Source organism: Drosophila yakuba, chromosome 3R, assembly GCF_016746365.2.
Source record: "Drosophila yakuba strain Tai18E2 chromosome 3R, Prin_Dyak_Tai18E2_2.1, whole genome shotgun sequence".
Classification (NCBI taxonomy): Eukaryota; Metazoa; Arthropoda; class Insecta; order Diptera; family Drosophilidae; genus Drosophila; species Drosophila yakuba.
In genome coordinates, this window is record NC_052530.2 from 12,112,847 (window position 1) to 12,123,310 (window position 10,464).

The 10,464-nt window shown below is 45.3% G+C and overlaps 1 pseudogene; it reads right to left on the reverse strand.

The window, feature by feature from the left end:
* Nucleotides 1–1,458: 1,458 nt before the first annotated feature.
* LOC26535551 lies at nucleotides 1,459–2,075 on the reverse strand (annotated as a pseudogene).
* Between the last annotated feature and the right edge of the window lie 8,389 nt (nucleotides 2,076–10,464).

The following is a 10,464-nucleotide window of genomic DNA, read 5'->3' on the forward strand; positions in this document are numbered from 1 at the left end:
AACAGCAAGGTAGCGCAGCGAAAAAGTGGAGAACCTAGTGGACAACCAGCTGAAATTATTAGCCAAACTGAGGGGCAGCTGGTCAGCAGTCGAGGTTTTCCAGGTTTAGTCCTAGCACAGAAAGAAAAGTCCTTGCTCTCAAAAAGCCACAGTCATCAAAGCTGGACAGCTAAGACATCTTACAGAAATAAGAAACAATCACTACAAATGATATATATTCAAATAAGAGCAAAATTGGAAAACATTTACAACTGAGGAACGCAAATATTTTTGCTGTGCACTCTGGGTTCCACCAATGAGGTCATCAGCAGCTTCATCCTATATATCATCTGCAATAAAGCGATTTTCCCCCGAATTCCCCCACGAAACCCCATAATAATATCCACTCTAAAACAGAGTGTGACGAAAAAAAACCAAAAACGAATGCTTCAAAAAAGTGGCTTTGCCTTGGTGGTTGGCCACCAAATTGGCGACAAAAAATTAACGGATTTTGTTGTGCTTCTTTTTTTTTGTTTTTTTTTGGGGCCGTGTGTTTGCCATTCAATTAATATAACTAATGAAAAAGCTGCTAACTTTGGCCAGGCAACTGGCAACTGCCAGACGAACTGCGTCTCAATTAAGCCGAATCTCTGGGATCTGCCGTGTAATGAAGTTGCTCAACGGCCAGTGGATGGTGTTTTTTCAGTTTTTTTCAGTTTTATGCTGCTGCTCTTTAAGGATTGCCAATTTATGATTGGAGGTGCCGTGTGGGGGAAAAAATGTCAATCTTGTAGATGTAGATTAGCCAGCGCCAGCGGCAGGTGGGAGCCTTGACCACTTCGCCTGATTGGAGCACACCGCAAATGCCAGACGAAATATACGAAAATGTCAACTTAATTCTGTGGTCTCTCGCACTTTGTAGCCCGAAGATGTGGCGACAATTCATTTGGCTGAAGTGCGAAAAATAATCACAAATTGAACGAAACCTTTGCGTTTTGATTTATGCCTTATGACCTCTTGGTAGTGTAATTCAAATTAATTTTTTATTGAGCTTCCTAAAGCTAATGTTGCAATGGTGTTTGATTGTGTAGAAAACCTACTGCCTTAATTAGTAAAAAAATCGAATAATGAATTAGATTGCAATGAATAGATTAGATGAATTAGAGGCAATATAAAGAGTTACAGTAGGAACAAATCAACCGATTGAGAACTGTTGCTAGGCTGCAAAACCAGCTTTCCGATTGACCTTTATCCGTTTGTCTAAATGCTACTAGGCTTATGCAAATTGCCCAGCTCCAGAGTTCACTTTCTTTTCATTAGGATAAAAGCGGAGGCCAGGAAATCGATGCATTTCGAATGAACTTGGCGGCGACTTCATTAAGCGGCCGTTCGATTGCAGCTTGCGTGCTGCAAAAGCAAAACTTTTCCGACCCTCGAGTGGGCGGGAAAATGTGGGAATGGAAGTGGGTTGGTTCGATTTCATTTGGTCAGGACTGTCAGGGGGAAATCGAGAATAACAAGCGGCGGCGATTCGAGCCGAGTCGAGTCCCAAAAAAAAGGGTTAAAAAAGCAATAAATAAAACAAGTGGCAGCCACGGCGACAGCAACGATATTTGGTGAGTTAGGAGAATTGGAGTTTGGGCAGCGAGCAGGAAGATGGGGATTCTGCGAACCCTGTGACAGGCAAATCGCCAAACGAATACCGTGGGGATGCTGGCTTTTCCCCCCGCTTCACGTGAATGTGTGGCATTTTCATTTTGTAAATTTGTTTTTCTTGTTCCGTTTGGCTTCATTTCCGTTTCCGCCGCCAGTCTTCTCGTTTTCCATTTGCCAGAAAGTGAATGTCCTTTTCCACCTCCACCTCCACCTCCACCTATAGCTTCACCCACCCATCTTCCGCTGCTCCACCCAAGCCACCCAATCACTCGCTGTCGATAAGAAAGTGCGTGTGAAAAGGGTTCCTTCGTGGCTGCATAAATTTGAATTATAATATTGCAATCCTGTGAAGCAGAATTCTATCCCTATCCGGACTGGTCAGGAATCCGCAGCCGGACTCCTTGCTGGCTGCAATTTGTGTGCTGAATATGTTCCGGCATATATTATGGAGATTTCTTTCGCCGCACACCCACACCCACACCCATACCCACATCCACACCCACTCCAATCCGATCCGCTGACTTCTGCCAATGCATGATATAGTCTCACATATCCGAGTGGGGATTTGCCTAAATCAAAAGTGCGTGCTCTTGAATTTATCAAAGGTGGATGTGGACCGTGGACGAACCAAGGATTCATTCTTGGTCCTGCGGACTTGTGTGTACTTTGTTTTTTTTTCTTTTTGTGATTTTTGTTTGCCCGTCTGCGGTTGCGGCTTGTTTGTTTGGCAAGCGCCGTGATTTATGGCTTAAAGTTTTCGGAACGCGTGCCAAGTCCCCGGATTAGGAAAACTGCCCTGGAAAGCGGCCATTAGAATCCGCACAATTTGCTAGTCGAACGGAAAAAAGAGGGAAAAAGGAAAACTATGCTTAGTAAAGTGCAAAACATGACACTTGGCGTTTATGTTAATCACCTGCCCGAAAGCCCAAGCAGCTGCTTCCCAACTCCCATATCCATCTCCATCCCCAAGTCCCAGTCCCAGTCCACCAGCTCCTGCGATTCCGATGTTCTACAGCCATGTTGACAATGACAAATACGCACACGAGTCCGCAAACCATGTCCATATAGAGTGGATATATACACTTACATAAATATATATATACGGTATAGTACAGTATCCAGGAGACACATTTGCACTTTTTGGCTAGCAGGAAAAGTGCAGCTAATGAGTTGGATTGAACATCGCTCGGGAACTCATTAAACCAGCCAGTTGTAGCTGAAGAGCTGAAGAGCTGCGAGATAATGATGAATTTCCATAAGTCGCCGCAGCAGAACGCAACTCGCCCATTAATCTTGGCCAGCTAGACATGGAGTGGGTCTGGGATCGGCTGGGTTATGTGGCATAGTGTCTCGGTCTGCTGTAGGAGCTCCTCCTGCTCCTTGACTCGCCAGAGTGTTCTTGTGGCTTCAGAGGATGAGCATCAGGGTGAGACGAGGATGAGGATGAGGATGAGCATCAGGCTGCCCGCTGTTGTGTTGACATGCGTATGCGTTGTTAATTGCGAAAAAAGGATTACCAGCAGACGGCGACTCCAACTCGGGGGATTACATGTCAGCGTTTAGAAAGTTTCCCTTTGCCAATAGCTCATGCGATTTGCATACCAGATGCGAACGAGTGCCGTCTGGGAAAATCATTTGCCACGCAACACTAGACAGAAATATCTTTGTTAGCTTTCCCAATAAAACTCTTAATTAGTTTTAAAACCAACTGATTTGATGACTATTTCACTTACAACCATTTGAATACCATGTCCCACTAATTATGTTCTTATAATATTTCCCTGCCAAAGCGATTATAATAATGCCAGATGGAGGAAATGCGACCTTTGGAGGCGCAACACCACCGATGTACCATCATGTGAATGCCTTTAATTAGAGGCAATATGAATGGGATTATCGCAGTTCCCAGCGCCTTTAGCAGCCGATCAACCCCGGACTTGAACTGCAACCCACATAATCCGCTTCATATTGGCCACAACGAATGTAATCAGGTTTCGGTAACCCTAGCCAATTCCATCGATAATACTCCAATGGACCTCACTTCTAATCCCTCCCCGCCGCCAACTTGGCCTCGGTTTAAATTTCCCCGTCGATGGCCAGGGATTGCCCGATGGCCCGAAAAGCGGAAAGCGAAAACCTTTTTCCAGATAGACAGCCTGACAGTCTCGGGAGCACAATGCAAGGCAGCACGCCCTGCGATAATTAGTAGACATGCCCATTTAGAGGTTGCCCTTTTTGGCCAAGAGCAAGGAGGAGGAGGTGGAGGAGGAGGCGGGGGAGGGGGAGGGGTGGCTTGGTGACGAGGGATCGGATCGGATCGGAAGGCATGTAAGTATCTACTCCAAGCATAAGGACCACTGCGATGACCATTTCGGTCACGACATAAATCGTGCGTCGGAGCGTCGTTTGCAATTAGCAGCGTTACGTTGTCGAACTCTTAATCAAAAGTATTGGGAACACTCTGGTTCTTTTATGGCCCACACACACCCACACACACATAAAGGCACAGGCACAGGCACACACTGGGACACTCGTGCACTCACACAATTGCGGAACGGCAGCAACAAACATGCGGATGTCCTCCGACACTTCCTGTTTTTCTTATTCACTGATTTTTATTCGCTGTTTGAGGATACGCAAATGACCCATTTGGGGGATGTTATTACAACAGCAACGGCGACGAAGTCGTTGATGTTGCTCCTTGCTACCAAACAGCGCCCCCTTCCATGTGCCACGCCCACTTCCACTGCCACCCCCTCTGGAGGACATTGAGCTTGAGTTTTGGGCTTGGCATAACGGCACATGCCAAATGGGCACATAAAAAGGATAAAGAAATTATTTTCGCATTCAATCCAAGTCCTTTTGGCATCGGCAGAAAAAGAGACGGCACTAGAGATAAGGACAAGGAGAGGGCTATGGAAGAGGGATCTCCGCTAAGTCCATTTGTGTAATTTTTACAGCCACTTCCTAACGCATTTCTGGCGCCATCTAAAAATTCATTTTTTCTTACAGGGAAAGTAAAAATATTTAACTAAAATGTTAAATTTCCAATTTTTTTTGTTATTACATTGGTTCTTTGTTGTATCTCTTTAGCTGAGGATATCTTATGTAATTTTCAAGAAACTTTCGAATATAGCTATGATCATTTAAGTAACAGTCACTCTTCTGCTCGAATCTGACAACCGAGGTATTTGACAACAATTTGTGATACGCAGCTGAATTTGTTGTTATAATGTTTATTGTTGTTCTTGTGGCACTGTTGCGGTCTGAGGTTGTGCATACGCCACGTGGCGCCGCTGAGGTCAATGCCAAAAAATTGCAACGCGTGCCAATAATTAAGTCGCCTTCGTCAACATTCTTCGAACGCGTCTGCGAAATCAAGAAAAACCCAAAGGGGTTCCACCCCTTTTCTTCAGAACTGGGCATCAAATTGCACGCTGGCTGCAGTTGGTGTCCTTTTGTTAGATGACAACTAGCAGCAGCAGCAACAACAACAACAACTACAACAACAAGAACAACAAAGGTGGGTTATTCACAGAGTGTCCTTCTGGCCATTGTGAACTCGGTGGCATTGTTGTGGGTGAGGTTGTTTGCGTTAAATTTTTGGATACGCCCTTTGTTGTTGCCTGCGCTTTTGTCTGGGGCATTCTAAAAATTAAATGCACAAAAGGCGGATTTTATTTCATCAACAAAACGGGAAACGGCAGCTTCTGTTGTTTGTTAAAGCATTCGCCCACGCAACAACAAAAACCACAACAACAATGGCAACAGCAGCAACAACAACAACGACAGCAATGAGCGGCAGGACGAGGCATTTTTTATGCTCACTGCTCAGTGAGCAGAACGCACCTCTTCTCCATCCTGCAGACTGCCATGCGCTATGTCCTTTGATGCACTGCTAGAAAATGTTTGAAAAACATCCTATACTTTTAGCACTATATTTATTGGAAAGGAACAGGCATTTATGGTGTTCGATAGATACACTTCTAAGTATTTATATGGAAAGTGGGATGTAAAATTCCATTTCTTTTATTTGGTTGAATTAAGAGCTTGTGTAAAGAGTAAATTTATTTACTTTAAGACAGTCTCAAATATGTATGTTAAAACGTATGTTTATTCTGCTTCTATTTGCTAGGCATTACTTGGATATTTCGCCAGTGCACTGGCACAGGCAGATCCCAGATCGCAAAACCGAGAACCCAGTGCCTCAACCTCAACCTCAGCCTCCGCCTTCGTTCGCAACAACAATTCTAGAAACAGACGTTCCACTCAACGCAGCTGAGCCCACCGCTCCTCCCCCTTTCAGTCCTCGACTTTCCATCGACCTTTCACAAAGGTAGAGAGCTGGAAACTGAAAACTGCAAACTGAAAACAGAAAACAGAAAACTGCTGCGCTTTGCATTGTTTTCATTTCGGACTTTAGTGGCGGGGGGATTTTCCACTGGGTTTATTTATTTTTCCTGTGCCTGCCACCGTCTCCTTCCCCCTTCCCTTTCCCTACAGTGAGTGCATTCTCCTTTTGTATCCTGAAGGGGAATTTGAATTCCGTTTGGCTTGGTTTTGGGCAAACATACGCTAAATGTGCCTGGGCCGGTGATAAATCGCTGCTTATGCAATCGAGTGTTGGCAGATTGGCTTGAGTGGCCCAAAGATGCTGCTTGTGGGCCACTTCTTTAAGTATTGTATTTCCGGCACCTGGTACTACCACTCAATATACCTACAGTGCGAAAAATATTGTGCATTTAACTATGATTGGGTTTTAAGCACGTTATTGACAAGGCTTAGACTAAGAAGCTAATTAATAGATTGAAATAGATTGTTGTGTAGATCCTCGTATACATATGTTTGTAAAATACTAAAAAATTATTTACTTTTCCTTAACGATTACTGATAATTCTACTTTAAGTATCTTTAATTTTATACCTTTTATTTTCCTTTATACTTTCCTTTCTGTAACCTTGCTCAACTCCCTTGAAAGGACCCTTCAGAAGAGCAGCCATCGCATTCGGAAACTTTCGGCGGCCGTGAGCACTTAAGTAATTGTAACTACTTGCCCTGACTGATATTGCCTATTTCACAAATTATTATGAGGCCCATTTGGAGGCCCATTCCCCCTGCCACGCCCCACCCCACCCTGGCCGCTTTTCCGACCCCCCGGAAAATCCCCAATGCGGCGCTGATGTTACGCCTGTTGTTTAACGGCTTGATGCCAAAAAACGACGACAACGACGGCTATGAGCCTCATCGCATTCAATTATTTCGGCATTGTGCGCCATCTCCCAGTCTGACTGTCTGTTTTTCCAGCTCCCAGAAGGAGAAACAGTAACAGAATCAGGCAAAAAAAAAGAAACACAACAATCCCTCCAGGCTGAGTGGGTGGTTTTTTGGTGGGTGGGGGAGTTACGGGCCAAAGGTTGAATTGGTGAGTTGGTGTTCGGTGCGTACGCCGGAGTTTAATCTTATCGGCCAGCTAAGATCGCCCAGCAACCGGGAAACCGGGGGTCCAGAACTACTTCATTTGACTCCGGGAATCCCCCCTGCTCTTCTGCCCCCCTGCACCGTAAATGCGAAAGCGTATTGCATAATTTCACAATTTTCCATTTGGTGCTCGTTTTGCGCCGCCACCGCCGTCGAGATGTTTGTCTAATCAACTGTCATTTGTTTGACGTTTCCCTCAGGGAAGACGACAACGACAGCGACAACTCCTCCGAAGAGGATGGGTCTGGGAATCCAGCTCGGAATGGGTATGGGTACACTGCCAGAAAATGTGCCAGCTCATTGGGTTGCGTAGCCACTTACCAACTAATTTAGTCGAAAGTTTACTTTCATTGTCACTTGAGGAGCGCCGTTGTACAAACATGTTTCTCTCACTGAAGAAATGTATAATATTTGTAAAAGGAAAAGCAGGACTTTTCCCTAAGTGCACACCTTCAGCAGTGAGGATGACTCCGCGAGGATGGGTATTCCGGATGAGTCTGAGACCCAAAACGCACCAGGACGCAATGCACAGCTTCGTCGGCATCGGCACTCTTGTTGATTGCTGCGGGGTGAAATAAACCCCGTGCGGCGGCCTGGGTTAAGACCGTCAAGGGGGTGCGGCTGCAAAAAGGGGCTACAAAAAACGCTAAAAGCCGAATGTGTGCCTGTGTCCCCCGGTGACAAGTGCCCTCCTCTCCCAACCGCCCATCAGCCTTCACCCAACGTCCACGGTACACAATCCACAATCCAGAATCCCGTGACAATGACAGCAAAACGTAAACGCAAAGCCAAATGTTGTTTTCAGTGAATTTGATGACTTTTATGTGCGCTGAGACAAGAGATCAGGCGTTTAAGATGGCCACGGGGTTGCCCATTCAGATGTTGGAATGTTGGGCTGTTCAGATACTCAGATACTCAGTTGTTACTGTTTGTACCGCTTTAACTGCTGTTTGACGACCGTTTAGATGTGTTTGCCATTGTTTGCCTTGCTCGCTGGCCCGGGCAATTGGCTTAAGGCGCTTAAAATGATTTCTAATTAGCCGGAAGTGGGCACAAAAAATGGGAGATAGCCGAAAGTACTGGCTTACCTAAAGGGGTGGCCATTTGAATATGTTAATATGTATAGCTCACACTTTTGCCATTTGATGTCTTTAGCTAAATTGTGTTTATTAAGAATATCGAAACTATGGTGGCATTGAACTGGCGGAGGGACAACGAACGAACAGAACCAAGTTACTTAAGTGATCACAAACATTTTTATTGATCCCCGTAAACATCAAGTGACAATCCCACACAACGACTTAATAAATAAAACTCTTTTGCATTTACACGACGCGCATTTGTCGCTGCTACTCAGCCTTTTGCTCATTAGTCGCCTGAACGTGATGAGATTTGCGTTTCGGCCCTCGAATCGTGGCACATAAATTCCAATTATGTCAAATGTAATATTTTAATAAACACTTTCGCGATGGCCCAAACGGAAAGCGAGGAGCGAAGTGAGAGCAGGAAAAGTGGTAGAGGACCATAAATCTCTGGGCTCTCGACGACGTCAGAACGGGCAAGCGGCGCAATTAATTAACGCCTCATTAAAACCCAACCGACCCAGACTGGCCGAAAAATAAAAAACACAGAAATAATAATAATAAAAAAATGCAAAGTTTCCCCAACGAATGTGGGAAAATGCCGGGCCATGAGCTTTGTTTGCCAACCCATTCTGGCCAAATCTCTATCACTGCTCACCTGCCAGCTGGCTGGTGACTGTTAACTGGTAACTGGGTATCTGGGTATCTGGTAAGTGGCAGATCACTGCATCTGGCCTGGCTTCCTGGGCTTCTGGGTTCCTGGCCAACCTCTGGACTTATCGATGGCTCAATCAGTCCGGCTGACTGGCGCACATAATGGCTTGATAAAGAGTTGGCAGGAGGACCAGACCAACTCCCAGTTGTAACATTGAAAATCAGCTCAAATTGCCATTAAGATTTTTCGGGCCGGCAAAGGTAGATAGCGTCGAATGGCAGGATAATGCAAAATGAAGTTGTTTTGTTTGGCCGGGATTGGTTCTCGCCTTCAAAGGGTTGCCGGGATGCCGGGATGGCCCATCTCTCCGGGAAATTCTCGATTCCCAGGGGCGACATTTTGCGTTTTGGTTTATGCGTCAAAGCCAAAGTCAAAGCCAAAGCCACAGCAAACGCAAAAGCAGCCGTCATTGTCTTGGGTTTCTTTTAGCCATTTCCCATTTGCCATCGCTTCCGTTTTCCGCTTCTTGAAGGGGTTCGTTTCCCTTCCAACTCGCTTTTTACGACTTTTATATGTATATATAAAAAATTGCATTTTTAATTATCAGCTACGCGCCCGCAGGTTAGAAAACTAATTCCAAAGCAACCCCAAGATGCGAAGAGCTGTCCTTCGCTTTGCATTATGCCGGAGATCCTGGGTAGAAAAGGGGGCATCTCCAAGGTGTGGGGATGTCTGAAAGGGCGGTTCTTAATGGCGGGTTGCCTTACCTGCCTGCATTGATTTGGCTTGTAGAACATCGGCAATTATTGAACTTTCAACGGGAAAATTTGCATAAAAAGGTGCTCTAATTGAATCCGCCCAGCAAAAGGATTTCCCTCTCCTCGCTTGCCTGTTAAAAGGAAAAGCCAGAAAATTACGAAAAAAATGGGAAAATAGAAAAGCTGCCTTCCCCGCCTTCGTAAGCATCTCCTCGAAGAATCTTGGCTTTCGGCCTGGCCTTCTCCACCATAATAAGAAATTCAAATAAAGCGCGCGCGCTGTCATCTTAAGCTATGCCACGCCTCCGACGAAAGCACGCCCCCAAGTGCCAACCCCTGGCCAAAACCCCTCCCCCTCCCTGTTACCAGCATAGTCGGTTTGGCTAAACTCGAGCTTAGCTGCTACGGCATGGCCACACTGCGCGAAATAGTTGGGCTAATGAACTCATGCCGTGATTCATTATTATTTGATAAGTGTATGTGCTTATTGACAAAATAACGTAGCTTTTTGTAGTTTATAATAACAGTGCATTTAAAATATATCTTCAATTGCTGCTTTTGGTTTCTATTCATTTGTCCCATTTATTTCCTATTTATTTACCAATTTGCTTGTCGCCTTGGCGTTATTACTTTTCTCTCAGTGCAGCCCGCATTGCTCCTGTCTCCTGGCTCCGTTCTCGCTTTCGTCCTGGCTGTGCTAGAGCTTCAGCTTTAGCCCCAGCTTCTGGTCCTGGTCCTGCTCTCGTCGTCCTTGCGCACTTTCCAGTCGACAGGATTTCTCAAAGATAAGGGAATTGCTCTGTCAAGTAAAGTGATATATGGTCCGAAAGGACTTCAATTTATACAATTTCTCTTA